The sequence below is a fragment of the Akebia trifoliata genome, chromosome 6 (genome assembly GCF_017979445.1).
Source record: "Akebia trifoliata isolate Shusen 1 chromosome 6, ASM1797944v1, whole genome shotgun sequence".
NCBI lineage: Eukaryota > Viridiplantae > Streptophyta > Magnoliopsida > Ranunculales > Lardizabalaceae > Akebia > Akebia trifoliata.
In genome coordinates, this window is record NC_141380.1 from 7,809,604 (window position 1) to 7,828,174 (window position 18,571).

An 18,571-nucleotide genomic window follows, 5' to 3' on the forward strand; every position below is an offset into this window, starting at 1 on the left:
AATTTTCTAAAATTGAAAATTATAAATATGATGAATTCCCAAACTAGAAATTTATAAAAATAATTTTCTAAAATAGAAAATTACTCATAGAAAATTTTAAAACACATGCAATTTTCATATTTCCAAATAAGTTCTCGGGGTATGCACCCATAAAACGATTGACAAATTAATTCGAATCCATGTGAAAGAATCAATAAATCAATTCCTTAGTTATTTATGAAGTCAACATAATACTTAGAATACCTCGTGCATCTAAATTGTTGACTCAACTCAAGTAGATTCATAAAGAGAAATTTGCACTCCGAAACCTCAACATGTACAAAAATCAGTGAGTTAATTCACACGTCTTGAATAAAAAGAATCAATTTTAAGTCCCTTTTTGCATCAAAATTAGTGAGTTGATTCACATATTTTTAATCAAGGAAATCTGATTTTCCTTAATCTCCACATGCACCACAATCAGTGAGTTAATTAAAAAAACTAATTTGATCAACCCACTAATACCAAAAAATCAGTGAGTTGACTCACTAACCTTGTACATAAAAAAATAATTTGATAAATCTATCAACACTCAAAATCAGTGATTCGATCTACTAATATTTTGGAAAATCAAGGAACGCTTTTAGTGCCACGTGCACAAAAATCATTGTGTCAATGCATTGGTGAAAACTTTGCAACAAAATAATTTCATCGACTTCGTACTCACAGAAATTCAATGAGTCGACTCACCGCCATTAAAGAAAAAATCAATTTGATTGGTCCTATGCTTATGAAAAATTAGTGAGTCGCCTCATTACTTTTATAGAGTAAGAATAGCCAATTTGTTATTAATTTTTCATCAACAAAAAATCAGGGGGCCAACTTGGTCATCACTTTCAAATTAAAATTCCATCTTTAGCCAAGGAGGGCAAGAGAGAACGATTTCTCCGTGAAAGGAAGACTAACAATGAAAAATGATCACCCAAAAAAATAAATGGGTTCAACAATGTTCGTGAATTCAATGAACTCCAAATAGCCGATGTTTGTGGTTGAACATTTGGGTCCTCACATTATCCCTGCAACAATCAATGGATTAATAATTGTATCATAGTAGGGAACAAAGGAAACGATACATTACCTTTTATTCGGCTGATTAAGTTAACCTGTTAATCTAATGTGGCTGCCAGGATTCCTTCAGAGTTTGAGGATTTGCAAGAGATCAGAGAGAGGCACGACTAAAATAATGTCCGAGATAGAAGCCTGTGATTGAATGTTGGACCTAGAGTGGTGAGATGGGAGAAAACACAGCAGTATTAATGAGAGTGAAAGGTCAAGATGAAGCTGCTGGCTTGGGACGATGAAAAGGGAGAAAAGAGGGGCTGTTGTACTGTTGAGTTGCTTGGGGAGAAGAAGTCGCAGCAAAGCTGTTGGCTGCTACATCATTGAACCGAGAAGGAAAGGTCGAAGACCTTGTCGTCTATGTGGGGCGCCATGAAAAATAAGTTGGCCGGTCTGATGGTGATTGTTGTAATGGGTGTTGAACGGAGGTTGTGAGCATGGTGGTGCTACTGTCTAAAGAGCGGATGTAAAAGAGAAGAAGAAGGAAACGTGGCTGCTGTTAGCGTGAGAAGAAGAAGAAGAGTGAGGCGACTGTGGGGCGATAATGGTGGCTGTTTGAAGAAGAAGAAAAATGTAAAAATCGAAGTGGCTGTGAAGAGTTAATGGTGGCTGATCGAAGAAGAAGAAGAGTATGAGGGGGAGGCTAAACATGGTGGATGAAGGGCATTAATGGCTGCAAAAAAACGTGGGAAGAAGGATCTTAATGGCTGCAAAAACACATGGGAAGAAAGGTATTAATGGCTGCTGAAAATGTGGGAAGAAAGGTATTAATGTATTTCTTCTTTCAGAATATTTTCTCTTTTTCAGAATATTTTCCTCTTCTTGTGGCTCCTTAACTTGTGCGTCAGTTCCCCCCCTTTTGTAAGAGAAACCTTTCCTCTTTTTTATTGATTCTACTTTCCCTTTCTTCTGAATTTTGTTGGTTTTGCGTTTGGAAACGTGTAGAAGGAGAGTGAGGAAGAGAGGGACGTGGGATATAAGAATGGAGAGAAGATTTTGTTTCCAAATTTTTTTTATCCTTTGTTTTAACTTTCTTTTTTATTTATTATTTTCCCTTCTTTTTTTGTTTGATTTTTTTTTCTTGTCTTTTCTAAATAGGACATTGGATTTTATCTAGAATTTTTTTTTTTTTTTTTTTTTTTTCTGATTTCCTTCTAAGAAGAGAGGACGTCTCTTTGTTTGAGATTCACGTTTCATGTGGAGTAATGTGGGTAGTGATCCTATGTTACTCTTTCTTCAGTAGCCCTCTACTGATTAGTTTGATTTTTAATTTTAATTTGATTGATTCGATTTTAATTTGGATTTCAAATCGATTAGTTTTGGATTTTAAGTTGATTGGTTGGTTAGATTTTAATTTCAATTGGATTCTAATTTGATTGGTCGATCGATGCAATTTTAATTTGATTCATCGATTAGATTTTAATTTGTTGATTTGACTTTAATTTTAACTTGATTGGTTGATCGATTTGATTTTAATTTCAATTTGTTGGTTGATTTGATTTTGATTTGATTTGATTTTGATATGTTGATCGATTCGATTTTAATAATACTTTTGCATTTTAATTGGTTGAGTGATTTTTTATTTGAACTTAAGTTTGATTTTGATTAAATTCGATTGCTTAATTAAATTTTAATTTGATTTTCGATTTGATTTTGATTTGAGTTTTAATTGTTTTCCTAAAAATCAAGGTCTCTAGGTCAAAGTTGGACATTGAGGGGCATTTTGATCATTTTTGTTAACTCGTCATAATTTTCTCTGTTGTCGTTGATTTGGGTCCTGTTAGACTCGCAATCCTATTCTGAATGCAATGGAGGTATTTTCGAGACTTTTCAGATGTTCGAATTCATGAGGGGTATTTTCGTTATTCTGTTATTTTTTTTTACAGATTTTTACCAGTTTTAGCATTAGATTTCTTTCAATCCCAACGTGATTATTTCTAAGTTTCAATGTCTCCTAGTGTAGCGATGTCTCTAAGTTATCGAAATGTGTAATGAACCTAAGCGTACGTACTTGCTAAATCGGGTGTAAAGTATAGTGGCCCTAAGCGTGCGTAAATTTCTATGTCGGTGGTAACATGTAGGGGAAATGAAAGAATTGGAAACGGGATGAATTAGGCACAGTACTCACAAGCCTTCGAGTTCTTTACGCTCATTATTAGGAATTCACGGCAACAGGGTGACGAATTGTTGAATTAGGCAGATGCAAAAATTAGGTGTCTACAAGACCAAGTCAAAGAATCCATTCTGAACATAATAGGGACCACAAAAACATTCCCACAATAAGGTAAACATTATTTGATTTATATGGAATTCCCCAATAAGAAAGAGGATGACACAATCATACATATTATACAGAAAAGTGAAAAAAAAAAAGAGTTCCCATTGTCCATCCAAAGCTTTGGTAAAGGAGCAGTTTGCATCCAGAAAATTGGTTACGAATACACGTTTTGCAAAGTCAAATATCAAAAGAGGATCCATGTTGCCCAATCAACCCCTAACCAAGATAAAGGAGTGGGTTTTCCTTAGCTATATACAAAGAGTCATCACCAACAACAATTAGAAAAAAGAAACATGAGTTAGAATCAATATATAAACCTAGAAAAAAAAAAGGCATCAGAAGTTCATTAGAGATGAGCTTTAGATCAACCACAACAAACCTGTGAAGTAGGCAAAACACATATGCCTCCCTACACTCACATCACAGAGTTGTAGAGCATTTGCCTTGGGATACAAAGAACCATTAATCCTTTTCTTTTGTACCCCGAGGCAAATGATCTATGGTTGTGTGATGTGGGTGTATGTCAAAGTCGGGAGTCATATTATCACGACTCTAGAAATAATAAAAACAATTCTAAATTGAAATAAACTCCAAGTATAATTTAATCCAAATAGAAATAAAATCATCTTTGTAAAAATTATAAAAAATGTTCTTCAAGTGTAAATCATTGAATCCGATAAAAAATTCATATGAAACTAAGCTAGAGTAAACTAATATAAACCATTTATTAAATGCTCAAAACAACTCAATAGAGATGGTCAACCATTTGATCTGGGGTTGAGCTATTAGTTCAAGTAGAGAGAAATAAAACAAGGGTCGGATCTCAATATCGTAATCACCAAGGAGATATATTGAGAAAGAACAAAAAAAAAATTATATTAGCCCAAACAAAGATAAATCTGCAGTTAGAACAAGTTATCAACCTCCCTTAGTAGATTTTAATTCTTACTTCAACTTAAATAAAAAATAATTCTTGAATATGAAGTGATGTTCATGTTTACAAAAAATTAGTGGACTTTCTGAGGGGTGACTTAGTAATTAGTGAACCACATAGGAGCAAGACTTATGAATTTTATGAAGAATAAATACTAGTGATCTCGCTATATCTTGTTTTAAGGCTCATATGTTCTTGGCATTAAAATTAATAAGAATCATAAGGTTAGATACCATAATTTATCACAAAGTATACTTTTAATCCAATCACATTACCGCCTTTTTTTGTGTGCTAAATGACAGTATTTTATCAAAAGAAAAAGAAATAGAGTACAAAGGGGATAAACCCTTATGAAATTTTTTAAAAATGGCAGCTCAAGATTACTTCCCAACAAACAATTGTTTGCAACATATGGTAATGGATAGAGCTCATCAAAGAAACTAGAAGATTGAGATTCCACTGTCTGATTAGCTAAAGAATAAGAAACTGAATTTACCTCCCTCCACACATGATTCACTCACAATGTGAAAAAAGCTCAAATTTGACGGCCTTGGACTGTCAAATTTCATAAAATTCGACGGACCAAGAGGTCAAATTGGTGTCGAATTTTTCATTGTCAAATTTTTTTTTTGACGGGCTGAAACTGTCAAATTAATGAAGGATGAGAGAAATTTGACAGCTCTAAGCCGTCAAATTTGGGGACATCAAGAATTTCGACGGTCCCAGACAGTCAAAATTCAATTTCTAAAATTCGTGGACCTTGGCCCGTCAAAATTTTATGTCGAATTTTCCAGTTTTCACATAGTGACTCTAGTTTAAGGACGAGAGAGCATTTCTAATTCTAATCATTGGCTTGAGCTTTGGCACCTTTTAAACCATTCACCAACAAGCTAGAATTCCATTCAATGATTACATTGGAATGAAGCATCAACGATTCCAAATCTTCAACCAAAACATGAAATTCTATAAAATTATTGGAACCTTCATTAAAGAACCAGGAGCCAGCCGCCCTTCTTAGATCTCTATCATTCCTTAAAATCCTACCACCCCCTGCCTGAGTTACCCTTTGAAGCATCATCTACGTACTTTCAGTTTCAACCAGCCCAAAGGCAGCAGTTTTATCCAATGCACAAACTTCAACGTCCTTGGAATAACAGCCTTCCATGAGATACCAAGGTCCATTAGACGTCTTCTCCTCAAATAGGAAATAAGACTTCTCTCCATATATATATATATGTTTGTGCAATTCTATGTTTTTTTTTATGGGTCCAAGCACTTTGGAGATGAGTTTTACCCATTTAACCAAGTTTATAATTGCATTATAGTGATACCAAATTATAGTTATACGATTTTTTTTTTCTAAAATCAACTATGTGCCAAAGCACTTTCATGAAATCTGCTTAAATAGAAGTGAATCACAAATCATTTCTGTCTTTAGCTAATGGAAAAAACTTTGAAAAAGGTTTCAAAGGAGGTATTTCAAATTTTGATGGAAATGAAGGGGTGTGAAATAAATTCTGAACTCCTCATGTCTTGTAATGAGGAGGGTTCCTTCAAATTTTGAAGTGGTCTGCCCGTTTCAAAATCGAACTCTTTTTTTTGTTGTTGTATAAGTACAACAATTTTATAGATGAGAAAAGAGGAACAAGAGGAGGCTGAGATGGGCCCCCCAACAAACAAAGAAAGAAAAAACAAACAAACAAGTCCGAGGGCAAAAACAATATCACGAACTAAGAATTACAAATAGCATCTCATCTAAAAACAGAATCTTTGAAGGATAAGCCCTCAAAACCCTTGCTTAGCTTAAACCAAAGGTAAAGGAGTCCCAAAATCTCCAATAGCACCTTATGGGAAGAACTTTCCTTACTCTGGAATACCTTGTAGTTGCTCTCCTTTCAAAATCGGACTCTTAGCTAATGAATTCTGTATTTATTGGAAATTGAAAATAGTTAGTTTGAAACTTAACTTCAACAAATATCTATTATTTTGATTGTGCAATCTTACACCAATAATTTTATTTAAAGTTAAAACATTAATTAAGAAGGACTCGGTTTTGTTGCAGATTGCTTTTTTCTGCAAATATGCGCCCAAACAGCATTTTGGCAGTCAAGATTTTTGGAAACATTAAAATATGCAAAATAACTTGAATAATCTCTACCAAAAGAGGCCCTAGTATATAAATTTGAACAATAAATAAGCTCCATGGGGACAAATAACCCCTACATCCAAGGCTCTGAAGTCTGAAGTGCATAAATCTAGGTAATTACATATGCACCAAATTGATCTCTACGGTTTGCAAGACAAGGACAAACACAATATTTTGACCTCCAAATAGCAATGTTTCCCAGAAAGCTTTGCAACATTTTAGCTCAGTTGGAAGCAAGGGACCATAATTGAAACCTAGGCAAATTCTGAAAAATGAATTTTAGAATTTAAATGAACTAGGCCAATTCATTTCAGTCACCAAACAGTGTCGATTCTTCATAAAAGTTATTGAGATTATGACACAAAGTTGAAGCCAAAAACTAATCAGCTCAAGAATCTAGTAAGGTATCTATTTTGGCTAGAGAGTGAAGAGATTATTGTATCATGCACATCAAATTGAATTGGTCGCACTGTAGCCAGAAAATGGGTTGATATAAAGTCAGTTAAGAATCTTGAAGTGATCGGTTGTATGTAAAATTCAATTTCATATTTTTCAAATCAATATTAAAAAAAGTAAAACTTAGACACCCTAAATAGGTAAAGATGGTCACAATAGAGGTATGAAATTTCTATTTTAGTAAGTCTGAAAGTAGAAATATTCCCCCAAAAATTGTGTATACTGCTACCTCTATAACAAGGGCGTTCTAGTGAGTTATAGATTGTTGATCAAAGACTTCTATCATTTGATTATACAATGTGAGTTGCTAGAATCATGTGATTAAATATGGGAGTATTTTAGCCATTTTCTATTTATCCCCTACAAAAGACAATAGTCAAGAAACGCATGATCTAAAATATCCAACAAAATACTAAGGTATATATCAGAATTTTCCTAATATTTTATGAAAACTTAAATCAACTTTCCCTTCTTTTTTCCTCAAAGAAGAAATATTATGGCCTCAGTCAATCGAGGAGATGAGACCATCACCTTTCATTTCAGAAATAGTGTAGGATCATGCAGACTGGAGGCAACACTGCTATTGTAATCCCACCCATAGAAATGCCACGTGGCACACTTGACCCCCATTGCCACATATATTTTGGCCTACCCTTAGTAAGACTGTAGACCCAAAATCTGCCCAACTAGTTATGTCTAACAGTTGGTATTCAAGTTTTTTTAATTATGGGCAAACCCCATTTGTTGTAATCCATAGGGTCTCGAGCTATCCATGGATCCAATTATAACCAATCAAACTAATCTTCACCTGTATACACTACTAAAAGATGGGCTCAAACAAAAGTGCAGCATGGGATTCAAGGGTGTTTTTCTTTTAATTTTATTTTTTGGTAAATTAATGATTTAATGTGACAACATCAACCAAGAAATAACACAACATTATATGTTTATGTTTAATAAAATAATGTTACAGTCACAAACCACACCACATATACAAAACCGATCTATTTTACTTATATGTCTTTTATTTAGTTTTTCCTGCCACACCTGGAGGAGGAAGATGTAGAAGCCACCATCTCTCATAATATTCCTGACTTTGTATAGCAGAAATGGCAAAAAACATAGAAAATTGAAAGATGAAATTTAACAGATTTTCAAACCAAACAATGTGGTCAAGGAAATGAAAAAAGAAATAAATGCATACTTGTATATAATGTAGGCTTGGAAGTAATAAAATTGTAGCAATACTTGAACTATTTCCTTTAAGGTCTCTAAAAATGTAACTATATTTTTATTCTATTCAAATGTACAATTAAAGACAAAAATAGGTAACATCTATTATAAGAAGGTATTTTCTTTGATTTTTAAAACGAGGTAATGAGTTTGGGATTCTTTGGAAATTTTAAAAAACTAAATATTCCTTTAGAACGTTAAATATATAAATTTTTTAAGGATATTCCCAAAACATCATGGCTTTGAATGCTGTTGAGAGAATATTTTTGTTTTTCCTTTTTTAATAGATGTGTTTTTAAAAAATTATTTTCTACCTAGAAGGATAACTCTCCCAACAAAATCTTGAATCTACAAGTAATGTCAATCCACGAACATGCTAATAAAGATTTAGCTTAATACAACTAATGTTGAATTTTTTGTTTTGAATTGTCAATCCCAGTGTCACCTCAATGTCAAAGTTGGTGTAAATTTTTACAATATCATTCCATAAATCCTAATTGTTAAAATGAAGGAATAAGATTCACTACAACATTTTGATCTACAACGGCAGATTTTTCTATCGCTGCAGGGTACCCTTTCAATTCCGTCAGTAAAAGCTATTGCGGCGAATGAGTAGCGGATAGCTTATTCAGTTGTTGTAGGTAATACATTTAGCGGCGCATATTAATATCCGCCACAATAGGTCATTTTGTTAACAAATAGAATATAATACATATAGCGACGCATATTAATATCCTCTGCAAAAAAAAAAAAAAAAAAAAAAAAAGAATATAATATATATAGTAGCAGATACTATTATCCTCTATAATAGGTCATTTTTAAAATAATAATAAAAATGAATATAATACTTATAGTGGCAGATGATATTATCCGTTGCTACACACTTTTAAAAAAAAAAAATTATTATATATTCTTTAGAAACAATATATAGAGGTGGAATTTGTATCCGCTGCTATAATTTTTTTTTCTTCATATATATATATATATATTATACATTTAACCTGTGTCCTCCAATTTGCAAACATTGAAAACTCTAAAATAAATAATAAAATAGAGTTGTTATTGCCATACTAACTTTTACTAATCCCACACCAATTCGTAAGTAATTTCATTGGCAAGTGGAATTGCAACACTATCACTTCCATTTGCATCCTTCACATTTCCAACATTAAAAATAAGAATTTAATATTTAAAAGCCAATACAATGACTCATTAAATCTGTCATCATTCTTAACAGATAGAAGGCACCTAAGATAAACCTAAAAAATAAACCTTACATTTCCTATGACCACTTGACAAATCCACCAAATAGACTGCAACAAGCACTTCTTGATCCCTACTTGTATATGCAAGAATCAAAGTTTACAAAGCCTTACTACCAAGTGCCAACTTTTCACTTGTATATACTGATAAAGGGATGAGATTCTATTGACTACATAATAATACAAAATTAATGAAAGAGAGACTTGTGAGGATTCTTACATGACAAATGAATTTAAGAACAAAAACTTATAAAATTCACACATCAATCTGCCCATTAGAAAGTGATGCATGCATGGCAATAAAACCACTGCTTCTTCCCATCAATTTTACCACGCCAATGCCATGTTGCACTATGTGCCTGAATAAAAGAAATAAAATTCATTCCTTCACCCCCATCGACTTCCTGGAAATATAAGTAACTTCATCATGAACTATCCATTGAAGTTAGCACATTAACACACCCATTCCTTAGTTGAAAAAGAAAATAAAAGAAGAGAGACGTACCTTAAAGAATTAATTTAAAATTTTACTTACAAAATATATTGAAAATTGAGGATATTTAAAGGAAATTGAAATGTAAATAACAAATAGTTCAATTTGCAATGTCCTTATAATTTTCATTCTTACAACATGGGTCATTCTCTTTGGAAACACTTGTTCAAGATGTTCTATAGAGCTCGAACAGAAATTGTTGCTAGAAGTGGGACCAGCCAATAATAATGTGAAAGGAATCACTACAAAATATGAGGTTTTTTAAGTCGTATATAATTTTAATTTTATTTAAAAATCAACAAAACTCACTTCAAAACAAATCCTTAATAGACTCTTCAATGAAAAAGAAAACTAAAAACCATCCAAATGAGTTGGTAATCATTACAAGAGACAGTGAAACTGTAAATAATTTTTAATATTGACTTTAGAAATCCTAATGTTTCCTTTTAAAATAAAACCAAGTAAACAAAGACATTAGAACACAAGGGATGTCAAAGCATCATATAGATGCCACACATTAGAGTACTGGCTTAAGCTCACACAAAGAATATAATATTGTAGTTCAATTATATATTCTAAATCAACATTGATCAGTTGAGCATGAAAATGCACATTATTCTTTGATAGATACTAGACCAAGTTGCAGATAGATTTTTATCAGCAAATATTAAAGGATAAGGTAATTATTGGTGAAAAAATTTAATCTGAAACTCAGACTCCATTTTTTTGGCCATGAAATTGTCAGCAAGACCAACTTTTCAGATGAGGAATACCCAAGCCAGGACAAGGCACGAAGGAGCATACTCCCATAGCAGTGCCATTTCTGGACTCACTATGCAATGAGCTTCACATTGGTCTGATTGGGATCCTAACCATCCAATTTGTTGAGATTTCTCAGATAGAAGCCCAAGAATGCAAACATGGGTAGTTAGGATCAACTTAGTTATCTCCTCGGTGGGCCCTTTCAATCACAATCAGGGGAGGATAGTTTCTTCTTAAGCCCCATCCTTGCTCGAGTATTCCAACATTCATATAACCGGAGTTTAGGTTTAGTAACATCATGAAACTCAGTCAACTAAGTCAGATGGTTCATAACCACAGCCGACCACACAAACATAAAAGACAAGAAGAACTAATAGTGAAGCATTAAGGGTGAGAAATTAAATAGGGTCAATTACCGAACCTTAGGTGCCCCACTAACTCTTCCAATAGGAAGTGTCGCACGTAAGGCATCCTAGCACATGAGATCCTCACGTAATTCTCCTGTAAGCTACAAAAGGCATAGAATTTTTCCTTAAGGGCTTTGAGCCTATATACATGGAAACACCTTTTTCATACCATAAACACCTTTGAAGATTGAGAAATGCAGAATAAATATGGTAATGTGAAAGAGAAAGCAATGTCAACGGACAGAAACCACTATTATATTACTACAATTTGAAATAAACACAAAAAGAAAGCTTGGAGAGTAGAATTATGTGCTTGTGATATTCTAAAATATTGCCTCATGGGCAACAAATTTTTTTTTTTTTTTTGATTGGTAAGCTGGGTTAAGGGACCCCTCCCAAGAAAATCACTTCTAACGAGTGTAGATACAAGATAAATCTTCTTGAACAATTTTTAGAAGATCATGCGGAACATTGGATCTATCATAAATAATAAAAAACCCATTCGAAGCAGCCCCCAATTTTGATTAAAAAAAAATCCGCTGCCCTGTTAGCCTCTCTCCACTGAAATTCAAAAAAACATTCATCAAAGCATCGAGCTATGTCTGCAATCTCCATTAGTGTTCCTTCATATTTCCATGAAGGCTTAATTTCTTTCGTTATGCACTTGATCGAATACATCGAATCTGATGAGATCAGAATTCGCTTGAAATCTCTCAATCTTGCATATCTTATTGCTTCCAAGATTGCTTGGATTTCAATCTGAATAATGTCATCTTCCTCGCTATTACTCCAGCCCAGAAACTGGACTATCCCATCTTTATCTCTACCAATAAACCCCAAACCAGCCCCTTGTGAAGATGAAGATCCATCTGTGTTGATCTTCAACATAATTCCCATTGGGGGAACCCATGATAGACGTTGAGTAACACTTGGCACCAACGAGAATGCACAATTCCAGTTCCTCAATGTTTGAAGTGTTGCTTGTGTGTTCTTAGTCTCAACAATCAACCCATCAAACCGTTTCTTCACAACCTCTTTCACTTGTTTTAGGATCACTTCCTTTTGAGCAGCCAATTTAGCAAGCAGCCGTTGGTTCCTTTCTTTCCAACATAAGTAAATCACTGAGCAAAATGTAGTGTACATGACATGGGAGTATCGTACTATAGCCATGAGTTTTTCCACCTTCACAGACCCAAATTTTGCGACCTGCAACACTAGTCAAGTTAGATCCTAACTGATATATTCAAGGCACAAGAAAACAATATAGACAGAAGTATTGGGTTTGTAACTGATAACTATGTAGCACTAGTTTGTTAGTGTTAAATTGAGGACCCGAGATCACTAGTGGTGCCACATCAAAGTTGCTTACAACGGGAATCATTCCTTAAAGAAAATGTACCAATTCACGCATGCATAAGTTGATCGTGCATGAAATACTCTTGTTAACAAGTCCATTAGGAAGGATAAACTTAATAGATTTTTAATTTTTTGGGGGGCATAATTAATACCCATGTATATAATTTTTATTTACTTTCTATTTGCATAATGATATTGTAAAAATTATGAATTGATACGCATATATTACACAAAGCAATCAACAAGTCAGATGTAAGAAGGGAGAATGTGGCCATGTTTGACACGATTATAGAAGAATGCAACAATAAGTAATGTAAAGAGAACATTCAGGATTCTTACATATTGACATAGATGACTTACAAGTCATGTAAATTCAAATGAATGCCTTCACCCACGCAGACCTCACTTTCTTGTATTCCTCACTTGTCATTGATGACCTCTTTAACGAAGAACCAAAATGGCGATAATATAAATTCACAAAAATCAGAAGTTATCCTTGGGCTAACAATAGACAATCAATTCAAATATATTGTCAGTAAGTAGTCGTAGGAAACTAATGTAAAGAAGGGTAAATGATCTACTCACACGGCTATATTCTGTACTTTGGACACTAAAAATTCTAATCGGTTCATTCCATCATCAAAGGCCTCCTCAACTGAAGAGTATCAATCTAGTTGCACCCAATGAATCACAAATGCTTTCTGAGGGAAAAAAGAGAATATCCAACGATTAAAGCTATAACTATTAAATTCCATTAAATTCAGTCATGGGAATTTTCCAACAATGGGAATCTCGACATAAAATTTTCGGTTTTACGTAAGTGAAAATTCAAGAAAACTATAAAATGAAGCCATTATTGGTGTACAAATTTGACTGATATATCAAAATTTGAAATATTTCGATAAATTGTTAAGAGATATACCAAAATTTAATACCATGAGCAAATACATTGCACCCCCTAAAAACATTACAAATTTGAGTCCTATGATCTATTTTAGATCATTGGATCCAATTCACAATATGATTGATATATGAATCGTAAGATTTACACCTAAATAGTAAATCTAATTCATGTAGGGGATTCAATTAGTCTTTGGTAGGGTTTATGGCCTAAATACTAAGATTTTAACAAAACTTCTAGACATCATATATGAAGTACTTATACACAAGCAGCAGCATAGAGTTGTAGATCGTGCAAGCAAATCATGTTAAAGTAAATGAGACTTTAAAAAAACAAAAACAAAAACTCCACAAACCTCAAATCTGCAGAGCTAGGGCAAAGAATCAGCTACAAGTTGAACTTCTACGACTCTTGTAGAGATGGAAACCCTAACAGAGATGAAAAAGAGAGTGGGGGAGGGAGAGAGAATGAGACACAGGAACCAAGAAAAAATATTTAAGCGATATTCTAAAAAAAATCTCAAGGAATTTTTGGAGACTTATGTTCAACTCTCTCACATGGAACCTAGAAAAACACTTGAAACATGTTAAAATCTAAGTTGAAAAATTGTAAAAAAGAAAGCATTTCAGCATTCTCCAAAAACTCTAATCATCTCATATTCTTTTCCAATCCATGAAAAATGATCAATCCTTAGTTGTCTTGTCCTTTTGCAAACAAGTGTGAGATTTATTGACCAAAAGAGATCTACATGTCCTTAGAACCAAGCTTCCACCTAAAATTTAAATTTAGATCTTTAAAATGGAGGTTCCTAAAATCATAAAAACTTTGCACCAAAAGACAATATGATCTAAAATGCTGGTGATGACTTCGTGGACTGGATGCCTCTTTCCATAGAAAACAAGCTTGTTTCTCTCAATCTAGATACCCCAACAAAACCTACAAGATATCAAAGATAGACAAGTTTAAAGTTTGGTCTAGGATAAAGAACAACTTTGCTCATACGAATGACTAGGGAGGTTAGAGAAGAGCAAAGAACCTCCTACGTTTGAACTCTATTGTAGATGTTCATGGAATATTAGACCTAGCAAAAATAAAATGTTCATGTCCTAGAAGCCAGATAATTGGTTTTGGGGAAGTAAATATGAAGGTCTTAAGCCCAAATTAGTAGCATTGGTGCCATTGGGACACCCTTGGAGTTCAGGGGTTTGATTGTACCAAGTGATGCTAATTGGTGCACCAATATGGGGGTCTGATTGTTGAGCCTGAGATATTTCTAGGAACAATGAGGAATTCTGCATAAGGGCTTTGCTCTGAACCTCACTAACAAACATCTTTGACCTCATGTGCATGACACAACATGCAAGTAACTCAATCTAGCACACACGCACATAATAATAGTTGGATCTCTTTGCATTTGTTACCATTTTGGTTTTTGTATTAAAGTAGATGGAGACGCACCAAGTCTAATTTGACTAAAAAATCTCATTTTATATGGATCACAAATATACAAATGCTTAAAAATAATTATTCAACCAATATATGCATGACACAACATGCAAGAAACTCAATTGGGGGACACTTCCACCTGAGCTGAGTTTAAAAATAATAATAATAAAAGATTTCATTTTATATGGTTCACAAATATAATTCTTAAAATTTATAGTTATGTGAAAAATCCACCAACACTGATTCATATTGACTCAAGAAATAATCTACTCTTGGGCTGATAAGCTTACACTCCTGAGGTATTAGGAAGTTGGTCGAGATATACTTAATGTTTTTTAAACTATTTAGTTAACTCTTAATATATTGCAGACATCTAAATTGAGTTTGAGTTTGGATAAACTACTCGCAAACAATGAGTTAATTCGTTGCACGGCAAGGATACATTTTCAGTACCTTATCAAGTGCTTAGATTTCACAATTGAGCAAATTCAATGGCTATAAATTCTTAAGGATGATAAATTTTGGTGTGGAGTTGGTGTATAGTTGCATTAGATTTATGTCAATATAAATTTCTCCCCAAATGACACAACATTAAACCCACCATTATCTTCATTTAGGAACTCATCTCAACCATAAAAAAAATTTCCTTCAACCATCAAACCTCATGAACAAGATAAAAATATAAACTATTTTAATAAAAATATAAACTATTTTAATAAAAATACAAGAAAATCCCTTTATCCCCAATCACCAACCATAGATCCTCCAAAACTAAAAAGACGCAATCTTACCCAAACATGAAATTAAAAATGGGAGAAAGCAAACCTTTATAAGCAATTCGATAGAGAAGGGAGAGAAACCCTAGGGTTTACTTCTATGGAGGAGCTTAATACCCTTTAATATCGCAGAAATCCCTTCGATAGAAAGATGCCTTTTGAAATCGCGGAGTTGCTGATCGAAAAGCTTGAAATCGAAGGGTTTCTACTTGAAATCGCAGAGAAATATACCCTTTGGAAGCGGTGATACCCTTTGTAAGAGCTCCAAGTGAAAAACCAGAGAGAGAGTGAGAGAGAGAGCAAATTCTTCTCTTCATCGACCTTCGAATCAAATTTCTTTGAAGCGTTGTAATAGGATCAAAGCATAGATCTTATCAAATCGAACTTCCAAAAATTTGACGGCTTATAGCACACAAACCATGCCATCGAACTTGGAATTTTTCAAGTAGTGAGAGAGAGCAGAGAGCAAAGAGAGCAAAGAGTGAGAAAGCAGAGAGAAAAGAGAGAGAGAGAGAGAGAGAGAGAGAGAGAGAGAGAGAGAGGTCATTAAACATAGTTTTTTATATAAAAAAATTCATTTTTTTTTAGTGATGGATATGTTTTTCCGCTGCTATATGTACATGAATCAGCGGGAAACTATTTAGCGCGATTTTTTTTTGCATGCAAAGCGCTAAGGTATTATGCATAGGTCCCTATAGCGTCAGATAAAATTATCCGCCGCAACAAATGTACCATACTAAAGCTGATATAATCATTCACTGTTATAAATCACCGCTATAGATAAAAAAATGTTGTAGTGATTGTATCATTGAACACAGATAGTTTGGATAAGTTTCTTACGATGGGCAAATGTGAAGAAAATGATAATAATCCCTTAGATAATAATCTTGAACAAAGGAAAGATAATGTTATTCATGAGAAACAATGCATCCAAGAAAGAGAAGACTCCTGAAATATTTTTCAATACCGGCCGACAGTTTGTGAAATGCAACTAAACAGAAAGAAATCAGATGAGACACTTAAATAAGAAGACATTTGAGGAAACAATATTAAAGGTAAGTGAATGTGAGAAGCTTTCTTCTTACTTATCATAGTGATTGTTCCCACAATAGTAATTGAATTCCTTGCAGGCAAGTTTCACCAGATGATCTCTAGCACTACAATGTCAAACACCTGAAAGTAAGTAAGCTTTATTATTAATTTCTCTATGATAAGTGAATAGGATGATGGAAAATATTTCTGGAGTGCTTCATTGAGTGGGGATGTTATGTGCTTTCAAAAAATTCACTAGATAAAATAAATCTAACAGGGTGGAAATTAAACCATCCTAACAAGGGTGAAATATTCACAACTATCTTTTGAGAAGTATTTGACAGTTAGAAAAAGCTCCTCCAACACAGACAAGAAACATAATTTTACTATAGAAGGAATTTTAAATTCCTTTTTGTTGTACACTATGTGATGTAAATGGGATACTGATTCGAAGGCATGTAAAGGTGTAAATGCAGATATTGTACCTAAGGAACACTTCTCCCCTTGCTTTTGTACTTATCTATTAATGAGTTCATAGTTAATTATTGAAATTTTCATAGGGTGTCAGCTGAAATAATTAAAGGATTTAAAAAAAGAGAGTTAATAAGTGATTATTAATAACCCCATGGCATTGGCCTAGTGGCAAGCCTAGCCTTGAAAAGCTCCTCAAGAAGAGTAGGTCAAGTGTTCGAAACCCAACGAAGATATGAATTTCTTGGGGCCGCCCTCCAGGGTCCAGTGGAACCTTGATTCAACCTACTGCACGTAGGACTTTCCGAGGGGTGGGTGTGTGTGACTACGAGATTAGTCCCACCCACATGGTGGGGATACCCATGATATAATAAAAAGTGATTATTAACAGTTTCCCAAGAACTAATAATTAGAACAGTCAAATTTAAAGAATTAAGTTAGAATGTCAATAAATTAGCTTTTATCCCAGGCTAATGCCATACGAAAAATGCAGCAAGCCCCAACCTCAGGATAGTCCCCTCAAATCCTAAAATAACCCAATTAGATGATTCCTATTTTTCAATAATGAACTATTTTTAGACTATTTATGAAATTATTTTTACACATTGAAAACATTGGGGAGAAACAAACATCTACTAAGAATATCTAGAATTACGATTTGAACTAGGCTTGTAGGCAAGACCCATCAAATGCTAGTTTTTGATCCCTTAACATGTGTTCAATACATAAGTCATCTTATACGTCAAACATGAAAACTTTTTAAACTATGTACTCATTGGGCATTTTCTCTATTAATTAGACTAAACGGATCCTATTCAGGTATATAACACATATCATGCTTACACTGGTGGACTTTACATATTACCCTAAGCTATTACCTTGGATTTGATTAACATAAGAACTCGCACTCGAGTAATCTACCACAGGACCTTACAAATAAAAAACAAAAACCAAGTAAAAAAACTAATTATAGACACAATAAACATAAACACCAATGAAACGACAAAAATTTTCATAGTACATTGTTCTTTCCAGCTCTATTAAGATCCTTTCTGTGTTGTTGACAAACGAAGTGATCACATCAGGGATGAACCCAGGAATTGCTTCTTTAAAGTTGTTCAAACTGTGTGTTCAAAATCCCCTATATGAAACAAATCAACATGCATGAAGAAACACTCCATCAATCACTCACAGGTTTCAAAAGTAGAGGATCCAATCGACCTCAAATGAGTCTAAGAAACTAAGAAAAAGAAAATCTTAAAAAAAATTTCAATGCTTTATTTGATCTGAGGAAAAGAAATCAAAAATATCAATTACGTACAAAGCTAAAGAAAAATCAAAGAAAAAAAAAAAATCAAAAGAAATTAAAAATCTTTGTAAAAAATAAAAGAAACCAACTCCAAAACAAAGATTGTACATCATATTAACTCAAAAATCAATTTAAAGTAATCAAATGAAAATAAATGCAAATGTTCAAAAGTTGAATCTCAAATGCTTTAAAAAATACACGCAAAAAATCT

The 18,571-nt window shown here is 33.5% G+C and overlaps 1 long non-coding RNA gene across 1 annotated transcript; it reads right to left on the reverse strand.

Annotated features, from left to right (window-relative positions):
- Positions 1-11,467: 11,467 nt before the first annotated feature.
- On the reverse strand, positions 11,468-18,096 carry LOC147400023 (uncharacterized). Its single transcript, XR_015179523.1, has 6 exons — positions 18,073-18,096; positions 16,634-16,705; positions 13,682-13,754; positions 13,011-13,126; positions 12,786-12,926; positions 11,468-12,275 (listed from the first exon to the last, which is right to left on the reverse strand). It is a non-coding gene; the product is annotated as an uncharacterized LOC147400023 (long non-coding RNA).
- Between the last annotated feature and the right edge of the window lie 475 nt (positions 18,097-18,571).